The 15,275-nt window shown below is 41.1% G+C and overlaps 1 protein-coding gene across 1 annotated transcript in view; it reads right to left on the bottom strand.

Moving 5' to 3' along the window:
* LOC123761727 (receptor-type guanylate cyclase Gyc76C) overlaps window positions 1-14,997 on the bottom strand; it is a 321,982-nt gene extending 306,985 nt beyond the window's left edge. Inside the window, 1 exon segment of the mRNA XM_045747876.2 lies at window positions 14,377-14,997. The gene's annotated coding sequence lies outside the window, so the exon portion shown is untranslated.
* Between the last annotated feature and the right edge of the window lie 278 nt (window positions 14,998-15,275).

The raw sequence follows: 15,275 nt of genomic DNA, 5'->3' as shown, positions 1-15,275 counted from the left end.
TCTGGCTCTTTGGGGCCGCCTCTCAACTGTCAATCAGTCAACTGATTTGTTTTTTCCCACACACACACACACACATCCCCAGGAAGCAGCCCATAGCAGCTATCTAACTCCCAGGTACCTATTTACTGCAAGGTGAGCAGGAGCATTAGTGTGAAAGAAAAACTGTCAATTTGTTTCCGCCTCAGCCGGGGATCGATCCCCGGACCCTAGGACTACGAATACCGAGCGCTGTCCACTCAGCCGTCAGGGCCCTACTTTGTGTAGGAGGGGGGATAAGTGTGGGGGGTGGGAATGGGTGTGTGTAGGTCGGGGGGGGGGGATGGTCTGAGGTACACACGTCAGATACTGGGCTCTATCATATCTACATATAAAACTGTAAGGAGTTAACCTCCACCAAATCACTTCCTAACGCATTCCATTTATTAAGTACTCTAACACTAAAGAAGCACTTTTTGATGTTTTTAGAGCTCATTTGGGTACTCAGTTCCCACCTGTGTTAATAAACTGTCTATATCTACCCTATCAATTCCTATGATAATCATTTATGTGGTGATCACGTCTCCCATAACTCTTCCTTCTTCCAGCGACGTGAAGTTTAGGTCCCATAGTCTCACTTTGTGGTTCATACCCTCAGCTCGGGTACTAGTCTGGTGGCATACCTTTGAACCTCTCCAGTTTAGTTTTGCACTTGACTAGATACGGACTACACACTGCCGCTGCATACTCCAGGATTGGTCTGACGTACGTACGCGAGCGTGCGTTACACTGTGCCTCTCCAGCCCGTCCTCCTCAGGTTTCCCAACGTCAAGAAACTGTCATACTAAAGTGCACTTATCCTAACCTACCAGAGGACCCAAAACAGAAAAGAATGTCAATTTTGCGTGCCGCTTCCATTTTCTGTTGTTTGTTGTTGTTAAAGATTCGTTGCCTAGAACATAAAGTTCCAAGCAGCACGGACTATGGTGAGCCCGTAGTTTTTTTTGTGTTCCATTTTCTATACGTCAAAATGCGACGTTCTATTAGGTGGACGGGTTGGCTCTTAGCGATTCACGTCAACTCGCCTCACCCCACTAATCCTCCCTACCATACACTACTCGGAGAAGCGCAATTATTACGGCCTGTGTACAAGAGTGGTCAACGCTGCCCTTACTAAGGTATTTGTTCATAGAAAAAAAGATGTATACAGATGACGCAGTCATAAACTTGGCCTAGAGTAAATGTAGATGACAAACATAACTGAAGCCTACGGTTCAAACACATGGCCGGTTTCTGAATCTGTAATTACAACGCAGGTTAAAACAAACCACCTCAAGTGACCACAATACCTAAGAGCAACGCCAATTTAACGTCGAATTAGCGTTGATAACGCTGATTCAACGTCCAACCAACTCCACTCTTAGATAGTGCCGCCTTGACAATGGACAAGTACAGTAATTGGCAGGTTTTAAGTAGCGGACGTAAGGAGAATCATCGTGTGTGACCGATTCCCTCCATATAGTGATGGCGCGAGTAGGCTCCATGTTACGGGCTCACCATAGCCCGTGCTACATGGACATTTCGTTCCCAGTAGCTATATCTAAAACAACAACAACATAGGCTGCATGTTGCTACATGTTCGTAAATTATGCCAGACCGTAACCATAACATTACCTCTCACATCAACAACCTATCCTAATGGTACACATTTAAAGAACGTCATAATTGATGTTTTCTCTGCATCGGCCTCAATATGTTTGGTGTATTTCTTGGGTTCGTACGTTTATGGTTGAAATAGCTAGGGGAGGAAGAGGGGTATAGTGAGGGGGGGGGGGGGGGGTTTGGAAGAGGGGTTTAGGGGAGGGGAGAGGGGGGTGCAGGAAAAAAGGGACTATCCCGGAAACCTCTTCCCCTCTACCTAGCAACTCTTGCATACAAAATCAACGAGTAAATGCATTTCAAAAAAAATAATAATGTCATCCTACGCTAAACCATTAAAACATTCTACATGCTCCTGTTCTTGAGGAAGTACGATCATTCAGCTTAGTTAATTACCCAACCCTCCATCCTCACCGAGATAAGTGAGGTACTTAACAGAAGACGTCTATCAAGGATAGGGGCACCATACATAGAAATCACCAATCACAGCCATCTCAGCATTGACGTCACGGCTGCTGGCCACGCCCAAGCAATAACGTCACCCATGCAAGCCCCGCCCCCTTGTGATATCTTCAAGATACACAAATTGTTTAAGAGCACTAATTAATTTTTTGCCTTCTGGGGGGGGGGGTTATTACTTGTTTTATTCCCCAGTTAACGGCATTTTCGTGTGCAAATATTAATTTGAATAAATTATAATATGTCTATAAAGACTCGGGAATATTCCCACAATCTGTATTCATTATCATGCGCGCATGAATGCGTGTGCGCGCACGCGAGATAATCACCACTTGAGCGGATGTGTTGAAAGATATCATGCCCACATCAGCCCCACAAATGCACCTCATTAGGGTACAACACCAGCCGCACAATCCCATCACACATGACTACCACGCCAGCCACACAAACACATCATATATGACTATCACACCAGCCACACAAACGCATCATATATTACTACCTCACCAGCCACACAAACGCATCATATATGACTACCACACCAGCCACACAAACGCATCATATATGACTACCACACCAGCCACACAAACCCATCATATATGACTACCACACCAGCCACACAAACGCATTATATATGACTACCACACCAGCCACACAAACGCATTATATATGACTACCACACCAGCCACATAAACCCATCATATATGACTACCACACCAGCCACACAAACGCATCATATATGACTACCACACCAGCCACACAAACGCATCATATATGACTACCACACCAGCCACACAAACCCATCATATATGACTACCACACCAGCCACACAAACCCATCATATATGACTACCACACCAGCCACATAAACCCATCATATATGACTACCACACCAGCCACACAAACGCATTATATATGACTACCACACCAGCCACACAAACACATCATATATGACTACCACACCAGCCACACAAACCCATCATATATGACTACCACACTAGCCACACAAACCCATCATATATGACTACCACACCAGCCACACAAACCCATCATATATGACTACTACACCAGCCACACAAACCCATCATATATGACTACCACACCAGCCACACAAACGCATCATATATGACTACCACACCAGCCACACAAACCCATCATATATGACTACCACACCAGCCACACAAACGCATCATATATGACTACCACACCAGCCACACAAACGCATCATATATGACTACCACACCAGCCACACAAACCCATCATATATGACTACCACACCAGCCACACAAACGCATCATATATGACTACCACACCAGCCACACAAACCCATCATATATGACTACCACACCAGCCACACAAACGCATCATATATGACTACCACACCAGCCACACAAACGCATCATATATGACTACCACACCAGCCACACAAACCCATCATATATGACTACCACACCAGCCACACAAACGCATCATATATGACTACCACACCAGCCACACAAACCCATCATATATGACTACCACACCAGCCACACAAACGCATCATATATGACTACCACACCAGCCACACAAACCCATCATATATGACTACCACACCAGCCACACAAACCCATCATATATGATAGAAGTAGATAGAAGGTATCGTTAACCTATGCTAGGATGGAAAAAAAAACAAAATACAGTACCAGAATATGTGCAGTGGCTAGCCTATGATTGGGAGAGAAATGTTAGCCTACGTCTGGATCAGACATGTCAGCCTATGGTCCGATGAGGAATGTATAATGCTGGTAACAGCCTATGCTTGGATGAGAAATGTCAGCCTAATCCAATCCCATTGCCTAGGAGGAGGAGGGTTCAGCAAATTCAATTTCAATAATAAACAGGTTAACAATTAATAAACCAAGATCTCACAGAAATAAGCTGGAGAGAACACCTAGAAAATACAAACCTAAATCAGTGCTTCGAAAAAATAGGCTCAATAGACATATGCTTAAGCTATCACAAGCCTCAAAGAAAATTAAGAGATGGGAACAGTGTTCCCTGACGAAGAAAACAAATCGCAAATATATATATATATATATATATATATATATATATATATATATATATATATATATATATATATATATATATATATATATATATATATATATATATATATAGGCTAGAAAAACCCTAAAGTAAATGTAAAAGTTTATCATTTACGGTACCACATTGTAAACGTTTTAGGGCCAAGGTCTTGCCTGCGTCTGATTTAAACTTTGCATCATAAAATGTCTTGAATTTTCGTTATCTGTTTTTAACGGTTATAGGCAACAATATTTAGTATTTCGAAATGTTTAGGACAGCTCTGTGTTTACCTAACCTAGTGTTGATCATATAACATTATATAACATTATATATATATACACACACTAAATGTAGACTATGCTTTAGGCCATTAGGCAGATATCTTTGTCCAGGCGTTTATTTATTATTATTTTCTCAAACTTTGATCACAATCGTAAATAGTAGATAGGATAGGACGAATTTGTCCGCTTATGAGTTCTGGGTAGGAGGTTACACCCATGGAGAAGGGAGAGGAAGTTCTGGGTAGGTGGTTACACCCATGGAGAAGGGAGAGGAAGTTCTGGGTAGGTGGTTACACCCATGGAGAAGGGAGAGGAAGTTCTGGGTAGGAGGTTACACCCATGGAGAAGGGAGAGGAAGTTCTGGGTAGGTGGTTACACCCATGGAGAAGGGAGAGGAAGTTCTGGGTAGGTGGTTACACCCAGTTCTGGGTAGGTGGTTACACCCATGGAGAAGGGAGAGGAAGTTCTGGGTAGATGGTTACACCCATGGAGAAGGGAGAGGAAGTTCTGGGTAGGTGGTTACACCCATGGAGAAGGGAGAGGAAGTTCTGGGTAAGAGGTTACACCCATGGAGAAGGGAGAGGAAGCCGTGAGTTTTCGCAGTTCCGTATTATAATGATGGATTACAACACTTCCCAAAGCAACTAATTATCAAAAGAACGCATCAAGCCGGGAAGATTATTTAGCACCGAATGTTACTAAATACTTTTGGAGAAGTGATGAGACAAAAAAAAAATATAAATAGATTATAAGCTATCCAATTGATTTCTCAAACTTTATAGCAAGCTGTAATAACAGACTAATACGAGTTCCACAGCCATTAAAAATGATAATAATAGGCCTAATGTTGACCAGACCACACACTAGAAAGAGTGCAATAGGCCTAATAATAGAAGTTAAAACCTTTCTACCATTTACAATAAAATTTAACTATCTTGCAAGGTATAGCATAATATAAGCGCTCACAGTCTAGATGGAAATATAATTAACAATTTAATTTACACGGACTAGACTAATTTACAATGAAAAATGAGTATGCTATCATTTTTAGTTTTGGCTAGTCAGTTTACAATTTATTATGCATTTTTTTCAAATAGTTTACCTAGCTTAACTCACAATTTGGCAACTGTAATTTTGCACAATTCACTATAGGACAAATCTCTTATAAAACATTTCTTTTATACCTTTATTAACAGTTAGCTTTGAAATACTGTATTGATATTTAAATATAAATTATAATAATCTAATATAAGGTGATTATCAGGAGAAAGAGCTAAGACAGTATCAAAGGTCCATGAATGCTTTTACTCATTTATTTCTGCAGAAGTAATATCTACGGTTCCTCATTTGTTTCGCCATCTCCTCGGAAGCGCTGCGTCACGCAATTGACGGACGTCTCTTCGGAAGTGCTGCTTCGCGCAACTGACGGCCGTCTCCTCGGAAGCGCTGCTTCACGCAACTAAGGGTCGTCTTCTCCGAAGCGCCGCTTCACGCAACTGGCGGCCGTCTCCTCGAAAGCGTTTTATTTTTTAAAATAAGTTTTATTTACCTGTATCCAGTTTCGAGAGCTTTCAAACTTCCAAACCGGCCTAAACCAAAGGTTTAATGTAGTTTTTACTATTACCTTCCTGATCATTCAGGTTATGGTTTCAAGTCCGGTTAATATGGCACACTATTAAATCCAATATGCCAGAGGTCCTGCTTGACGACCTCCAGTTCACTTTTTATCCAACAACAGACCTATTCCTTAAGTTTTCTAACACCTTGAAACCACAAGGAGCAGAAGCAGAAACCACGTACAAAACGCAGTCTTATCATAACAGAACGAAAAAGCAATGTAAAGGATTTGGGTGTACTCGTGTCGGAAGATAAAGGATTTGGGTGTACTCGTGTCGGAAGACCTTACCTTTAAAGAACACAATAAAGTAGCCGTCACAACTGCAAGAAAAATGACAGTTGGATAACAAGACCTTTTCAAACTAGAGATGCTACACCATTGATGATGATACTCTTCAAGATGCTAGTGCTCTCTGGAGTGGAATACTGTTGCACAATGACAGCCCCTTTCCAAGCTGGAGAAATTGTTGATCTAGACTCTAGAGAGTGTGCAGAGATCTTTTACTGCTAGAATCCACTCAGTAAAACATCTAAACTATTGGGACCAACTGATATGCCTAAATCTGTATTCTCTTGAGCGCTGGCGGGAGAGATACATAATAATTTACACATGAAAAATAGTAGGGGACTGGTCCCAAACCTGCACACAGAAATAACACCACATGAGACCAGGAGGCAGGTCAGGATATGCAAAATACCCACGTTGAAAAGCAGAGGGGCAATAGGTACTCTGAGAGAGAACTCTATCAACATCAGAGGTCCGAGACTGTTCAACACGCTTCCACTACACATAAGGGGCATAACTGGCCGACCCCTTACAGTGTTTAAGAGAGAACTTGACCAGCACCTCCAAAGGATACCTGATCAACCAGGCTGTGACTTATACGTTAGGCTGCGAGCAGCCGCGTCCAACAGCGGCTGGTTGACCAGTCCAGCAACCAGGAGGCCTAGTCGACGACCGGGCCGCGGGGACGCTGAGCCCCGAAAACACCTCTAGGTAGATTGAACCTCAGGCAGTGATATATTTTATCTTAACCTTAGACCGTCTCTCTCTCACTCCAAGTTGTTATTTAAGTTTGTAGATTAGGTACGTGACCTTCATATATTCCCCATATAATGATTATGAGATAGCCAACATCTCTTGCTTAAAACTGGCTCATACCCCCTAAACAAAATTCAGAACGATGTTTTAATGCGTTGTCGAATTATCCTGTTTTAGGTAATTTCAAATGCTCGACAACACAACGTAATTAATTTCTTCCTTAGAGAAGTTGGAATATTTCGCCTTACCTGTGCCTGTGTTTCAGTCTGTCTGTGTTGAGGACGAGACGAAGCTGTGCCTGTGTTTCAGTCTGTCTGTGTTGAGGACGAGAGGAAGCTGTGTCTGTGTTCCAGTCTGTGCTGAGGACGAGAGGAAGCTGTGCCTGTGTTTCAGTCTGTCTGTGTTGAGGACGAGAGGAAGCTGTGTCTGTGTTCCAGTCTGTGCTGAGGACGAGAGGAAGCTGTGCCTGTGTTTCAGTCTGTCTGTGTTGAGGACGAGAGGAAGCTGTGCCTGTGTTCCAGCCTGTCTCTATAGAGGCGAAGCAGTGTTATATTATGAGGGTTAAGCTATGGCTTATTCCCCCGTTCGTGTTTGTGATGACGATAGATCTTTCTGATCTCTAGTCATTACAGTTGTGCAGTTTGCACCCTCTCAAAGACTTTTATACTGTGTTGGGATTTAGGTATCTGCCATGTTCTGGAACTAATTAGCTTAGGTTATTCAGCGCGCTGTATAGAGGTATAGATTGTGTGTAGCCTGCATTGCTAGCATTAGCTTAGCCAGTTATCACCGCTATGATCACTGATCACCTGTCATAACCGTTACTATAAGGTAACCGATTTGCTCCCGTCTGAAAGACTTACTCGTGTCATGTTATTAGAAGGTTTAGGCAATAAACAAATGCATATAACCCGTGCGTTATTTACACACAGCTTTGAACAAAAGTATGTTCTTATAGTTCATTTATTATGTACCTTATACCCAGCCTGTTACCGGTCGTAGGTTGGTCGTAGGGGGATTGCATGGGCACATAACTGGCTCAATAATTTAACCCATATATTCGTTTAGTCAGTTGGTTGCAGACTTAATAAACTAATTAGGCTACAGAGATTACTAAACAACAAGTATTTGTAGGATCTTTCAGAACACGCTTACACTATGAGGCACACAGACTAACCTATATAGGCTAATGAATTCAGTGGCTAAGAGTGCAGTGTTGTTCTAATTGTAATTTATAAACTATATCAACAGCAATTAAATTTAAGTACATAATGGTGTGTATAAACTTAATTTAATGGAAACAATCATGCGAGGCTTTTGCAGTCTACATCTTCTAGTCATCAATAGGCCTATGATAAGAAGGAATAATTAGTGCAAATTTCATTTTTCCTCGGGTAATGTGAAACTGGTAATGAATTTTATCAGGTAATTTTTCGTAAATTTGTTTAAATTGTTTTCTCGGGTAATGAGAGGCTTTGATGAACTTCTCTATAAACAGTATTATCATCAGACTGCCAGAACAATAGCCTGGCCTTAGAGCCCTAAACAGTTCAAGGTAATAATTTACATCTGCGGTTAGAGAACTTGCTAGGGTATGGCTAGTTCATAAGTTCTATCATGCATACGAAGGCTGCCAATGGAATCCTGTGAAATAGACCCTGACGCTTTTCCCCATCACATGAACGTGCTTTTATTTCTGCCACAAGCATATTATTACAATCATGTCGTAAGGACAGTTACAGCCCCGCTCCTGTGCCACGTAACTCAACTACGGGCTCGCCATAGACCGTGCTACTTGTAACTTTTTGTTCAGAGTAGCTGAATTTAAAACAACTAAAATATACCGTAAGGAGACTAGAGCATCCAGGTGGCAAATTTCGGGATATGTAGGCTACGCATTCGTCATAATTACTGTATTAATTAATAAGAATTACCCTTAAACTTTACAATCAATTTTCTTTCTTTAAACAGCTTAGCTAACTTGTTACCTCCTTTGTGCAGTAGATATCAAGTTTTTAGGGTTTACAGACCTAGTATAAACATTTCAATAACCATCGTGTTATTACGATAAAGGACTACCTAAAACAATCAATTTCAGAGCACCGCCAGAAGTAAGTTCTTTCTCCGCAGTACATCGAGTACCCATGATGGCACCATTTGACTTGTAATCTACAGGATTTGTGCTATCTGATAAACGAATCTTAACTGATTGTGATGTTCACTTATTTGACTAGGCTATTATTTGTGTGAGAATGTCTTTTTGTTCCTCAGAAGCGAAAAAAATATTGACGGAGGTTTCTTCTAAAATTAGGCCAAGTTCACGTTTGCTTTGATAATTGGGAGCCTTTCAGCGATTTTACAACACATTTGTATTCCATAAAGTTTTTCATTTTACTTTTTGACTTTTGACTTTTTTATGCTGGACGTCTTCAGCCTTGTTATTTATATGCATTTACAATTTTTTTCCTGTAAGCCTAGTCCACATTGATTTTTACGTCAACGTGCTAAACAAATTGTTTGCCTATCCATGAAGTGCTCGGTAGCTCCTGGTTATGTGTTTAATTAGTCAATATGTTGCTGAAGTATGTTGACTTGAGAATGGTCCAGGACGGACCGAAATGCCGTCGTCCCTTCACTTTCTTGTATGTAGTCAATATGTTTACTGTTGCAGCTGAAATTATTAAATACTCACGAGAGATAACCTAGGGGCCCGACACAATCTTTGGCTAGGATGCTAACATGTGTCTACTGTTGAAGGTTGCTTCAAGTTACTGTTTCTTATGCAATTATTGCATGCAACAACAACTGGGCTACAATTCAGTGCCAGTCACCCTCTCTAGCAACCTTCCCGAGTGGTTGAACCCACCCACATAAAGCAACGTTTAATGCTCAATCATGCCTGTGATTAATTCTCTAAAACACCTTCTCATCAGAACACATCATTAAAAAAATTGGTCCTAGACAAGATAATTTTTTAGCAATTAATAAAGCTAATACTGACAACGTCACCTATTTACAACTTTTCATTTGCAATACGTCAGTGTAATAGGTTACTTATCAATACAAGGATGCACATATCACGACGCCTATTCAGTATATATTAAAAGGAGCTTCAGTTAATTATCAATTATCTACTGAAATCTGTCCTTTGAGCAGTTGGTAAAATTTTAGAGAAAATTGTCTATAAACGACTTGCTGTAACAACCCTCAATGAAACGGCAATACAGTAGATGTCTTTTTAGGTTTGAGTAATTTGATTTTGACTCCGTTAACCATGAAATACTATTAAGCTACTCAACTGCAATATCTTAGGTATTAAAATTGCATACTAAACTGGGTTGTGAACTACTTCAAGGAAAGACTGAAGAGAATTTGCATCTTTCATTATCGCAATTTCAATTCCTTAAAACAGCATCATTGGAGTACTCAAAGGGTCAATTCTAGTACCTATTCTCTTCTTAGCCTTGGTCTACTGAACATCAATGTCATTTGCAAGTTATCGGTGCCTAAAACCATTCTTTTTACTAACGATACCACTTTATATAACCCAGGCAATAACATCCTTAACTACACGCGAAACAAATTTCACAAATAGTTTGTAGTCAACAGATTCCCTGAATATTATGAAAATGTAAAAGATGAAACTGCGCAGAAGCGGAAGCACTTTCCCCGGAAAGTAAGTTAATAATTACCGTCGGTTATAACTTGTGTTCTCACATCCGTTCCTCGGTATAGTTACTGACAAGCACCCGTGCGGAAGTCCCATTTGCCTATCTTGCACGTGAAAATACGGATCTAAATGTTCGCGGTGCTTTACAAAACAACAAAATCTTTCATGTTCATTTTGTTACACTAGACCTAGTTCATGGCAATCATATCTACCCTGACGTTCTTTACTGCAATTACATGCGGTCCTCTATCATTAAGTTGCATTAACTTAAAAAAAAACTGACAAAAGCCCATAATTTTTATGAATAGCATTCAAGAACTACCATGTTCAGCACCCATTGCTCAACTGAACACCATTAAATATTTCACTGTGTATACCAGCAACCAGGAGGCCTGGTCGACGAGGACCAGGCCGCGGGGACGATAAGCCCGGAAATCATGGCAAGGTAACCGCAAGGTATGTACATCAAAACAACATAATATACTCTTCAATCACATATAACAGGAGAGGAAATGTTCGGAGCTACCAAAGACACTGAACCTCACACGTGTTCCCACGCAATGTAAACTGTCCACTTCAAGGGTTGTCATATTGAACACTTTTGTTGTACAAACGCAGACGCGGGCGACGCTTTATATCTGACTACAACTAGAATGTCTAAATACAACAGACTACAAGATCTGTGGAAAACCGTGACTAGCATATTGAACGTATGAAAACTTGTCAACTTATTGATAAACCGTTCAGTTTCAATTCAGGGCTACACGATAGAGCGACGGTCTAACTTCTTACATGTCGCCGTTCAATTCCCGACCATCCAAGTGGTTGGGCACCATTCCTTCCCTCCGTCCTAGCCTAAAGCTTTATCCTCATCCAAGTGTTATCTAGTTGTAATGGCTTGGCGCTTTCTCCTGATAATTACATTATCTTAGTCATTTAATATGCACCACATACCCATCCTGTGAGCCACATACTCATAAAGTGTCCTTAGTTCAAGATACTATGTAACATACTTCAATAAGTCCATATTTTTGCACTAACTGTTGTACTGTATTCAAATTTACGTAACTTCATCCAGGTGTGTGTTGGTAAACTACAATTACTAGACACGGATAATTCTCACTTTGTCCAAAATATTACAAAAATTAATGTAAAAATATTTGTCTAAATGTAAAATCTCGATACGATGCGAGATTACTGAATCTATTATGAAATGAAATTATGAAAGTACAAGACTTTCTAGACTTTCAAGGAGGCTTTTCAATATTAGTTATGCACAAAATCTTCAGCTGTTGAATTCAGTGGGTTATGTAAAATTATAGTAACTTTAAATTTTATATTTTCCTCTAAAATCTTTTGCGAATCCTAACTACATGCACTAATCTAATTAAATAACTGTATTTCTATGGTATTGTTAAATACTTTTTTTATTTATTATTCTAAATATAAGTTAATATTTTATAAATTTATAGAATGAATGGAAGACGAGCCAAAAAGACACACACTTTCGGCACAATATTACAGGCACGAAAATGCACAACACCACACAGAGCGAATCCAGACAGAAAGAGTGTGACCAATTCCTAAGCAACAGTTGAAGGGTTTGTATGTTGGATAGTTTACGGGATGCACATTCCAGGAAGCGTATTCCAATATACGAGACAGTTTCTTTTTTTTTTAATTCCGGGAAAATATGACGAGGCTTTTGCAACCTTCGTAGCGCAAGAAAAACTTATGGATAAATTTGAAGGAATCAGTTCCTGAGCCGATTATGTCTCCTTTTCCTCTATCACCCACAAGATGGGTACACAGTATGAGATGCATAATAAATAACTAATAAATCTGCTCAATATTACACAAGGGGCTCACCATAATACACGGAGGTAGGCCTGGGCAGACTTGGTGCCAGTAATTTGGGTCATACACAAAATATTCTAAAATACACACTGCATCGACGCTTAGTGGGATTATTATAGCCGACAAGGCTAAATATTATATGACATAGACAAATAAATCTTAAAACGTTTCCCATTATTGTGTTACTGCATTTTGACACCATGAACACTTGAATAATAAATAATAATAATAATAATTATAATAGTAATTAACTAACAAATACAAAATTATTTATAGTGTCAACAAATCTAATGTAATTAGCCGATACAAGGCTAGGTGAGGTTTCAATATTCTAAGTTGATGTTTAAATTAAGATCCAAATTCCTTGACCAGAGAGTGACCTTTGGCAAGTATAGGGGTGACCTTTCAATTATTGACATAGGAATACATGTGTAAATACAGTATTGTTGATACAACTTTTGCGCTACTTGTTTTCGGGGACATTTGTTTAATTATAATTATGATATTTTACCTATGTTTGCATTAAGAATAAAGGAGGTAAAGTTGAAGGAAGATCATGGGAAGGGAGAGGCATATAGTGAGGGAAGTAGGATAAACTTGACCTTTAAGACCTTCAAACTTGACCAGGAGGCCTGGTCGGGGACCGGGCCCCCGGGACCTTGAACCCCGGGCCCACCGCAAGGTAAGAACTCAGGAACAAAACAAAAAAACAGTAAGCCTGTTGGCCTATAATTGGCAACCTTTACTACGCATTTACATAAACTATTAGCCTTCGTAATCAAAAGTTTAAGACAACAATTCCAATACCCACAGCACACATTACCAAGCTTCATTAACCCGTCGCATGACTTGGGTCTCCATGTGTTAAAAGAAGCTGCAATCCTTGATACATTGTTACACTTGCAAGGCTCGCTCACTCTGGCTGCGTGCACGTGTGACTTGACTAAATACACAATTCCAGACGTGGTTATGAATAAAAAAAGATCCTAGATGACCATGAACGTACAATGTATTACAACAGTCCACACGATTGAGAGATCTGGTAACTCTTTAAAACAGGGTCAGTTATTAAGCCTCAGCAAATTCGTTGATACACGGCAACTTTTAACCATAACTCGAGTTTAGCTTGGAGTAATTAACATTACTTCTTGACCTGGTTTAAGTAAACATCTTGAGATGGTCAGAGGTAACTATTAACTTCTCGAAGATCTCGAGTCATTGAAAAGGTGAGAACAAAACGTGTTTAACCTGAAGAGGTTCCCTCGTCCAGGGGCCTGAGTGACTCATCACACACACACACACACACACACACATGACTGCTACTGACATTTGACTTAGACCTTTACCAAGGAAGCTGCACAGGTCATGAGCGCGAGGAGGAGCACCGCAAGTACTAGTGCGCAACACCGCCAACCTCACTCTCAAACACTTGCGCTGCTCGCCTACTGCGTCTTACTGCTTTATCAAACTTCTTGAAAGAAGTTTGTATGCCCTTATATTTATATATAAGACACTCAGGTCAGTATACATTTCGATGGACATCACAAAAACTGCGAGATTGTCCGGATAGTTCAGGTTCCATCTTAAATCCATTACCAAGTTAAACCAGTATAAAAAAAAGGGGGCTGACGTAATACTCTCTAATACAGTACATGGCTTGCATATATAATCGCTGCTTCCAATTCACCGACTGGCAACTACTGCTCAGACGAACACTGAAATATTGAAGGAAAACCTGGCAAGACTCACCTGCAGGAGATGAGTGTGATGAGCAACAGGTATAAGATCAACTCGACTCGTCAGAGTAATGAGTGTCACACCCCTGGTGTCGCTAGATGATGATGATGATGGTGATGATGATAATGATGAGGCCTCAACACCAGCCACCGCCTCACTGATCTCTCCCTTCAACACCAATTTACACTACACTGTATATATCCTAATTTGGTGCTAATTTCTCTCTCTCTCTCTTTCACACACACACACTGTTACGAAACGGTTGTCAGAGATTTAAGGTGTGAGAGTGAGGCTGGAGAAAGTGTCGCGTGTGTGTGCGTGGGGGTGGGGGAAGGGTGGGCATGCACTTGCCTTTCAGTCCACCTCCACGGTCCAACACTGCTGGCACACTTTCTAACTTTGTTTGCCCCAGGGAGGGGGGTGGGGGGCCACGTTGTGCGGCTACTATAGAGCCCTGCCACGGGTTACACACGGCTCGTGCCCCGGTGGAGGGACGGAGGCACCCAGTGTCCCCTGGAGGAGAGGGTGTGGTGGTGGAGGAGGAGCGTGTGCTGGACACGTGGTGGAGGGGGAGTCCCGGCCGCAGTATAGCCACCCTCGACAACACCTGCCACAAGTTGTACTGAACTCTCCCGCGAGCGGCGACTGGCATATATTTCTGTCGCTCGCTCGCGTTGCCAGCTCGTATACACTCTCGCCCTTCATCGCCTTTATCTATCCCCCTCCCTCCCTCTCTCTCTCTCTCTCTCTCCCCCGGCTCACCTCCCTCTCAACCCCCTCACACACCAACATCAACCTCAAATGTACGTGTTGCTGCAGACGATTTTCGAAAATGAACTTTGTCTCCGGAAAAAATAAAAGTTTCGTGGCGCCTAAAATGTTTACAGTCAATGGCTGCGGAACGGCAAGTG

The sequence above is a fragment of the Procambarus clarkii genome, chromosome 24, assembly GCF_040958095.1.
Source record: "Procambarus clarkii isolate CNS0578487 chromosome 24, FALCON_Pclarkii_2.0, whole genome shotgun sequence".
In the NCBI taxonomy this organism is placed as follows: Eukaryota; Metazoa; Arthropoda; class Malacostraca; order Decapoda; family Cambaridae; genus Procambarus; species Procambarus clarkii.
The sequence above is the reverse complement of the archived record's forward strand: the minus strand, read 5'-3'. Positions and strand labels throughout refer to the sequence as shown.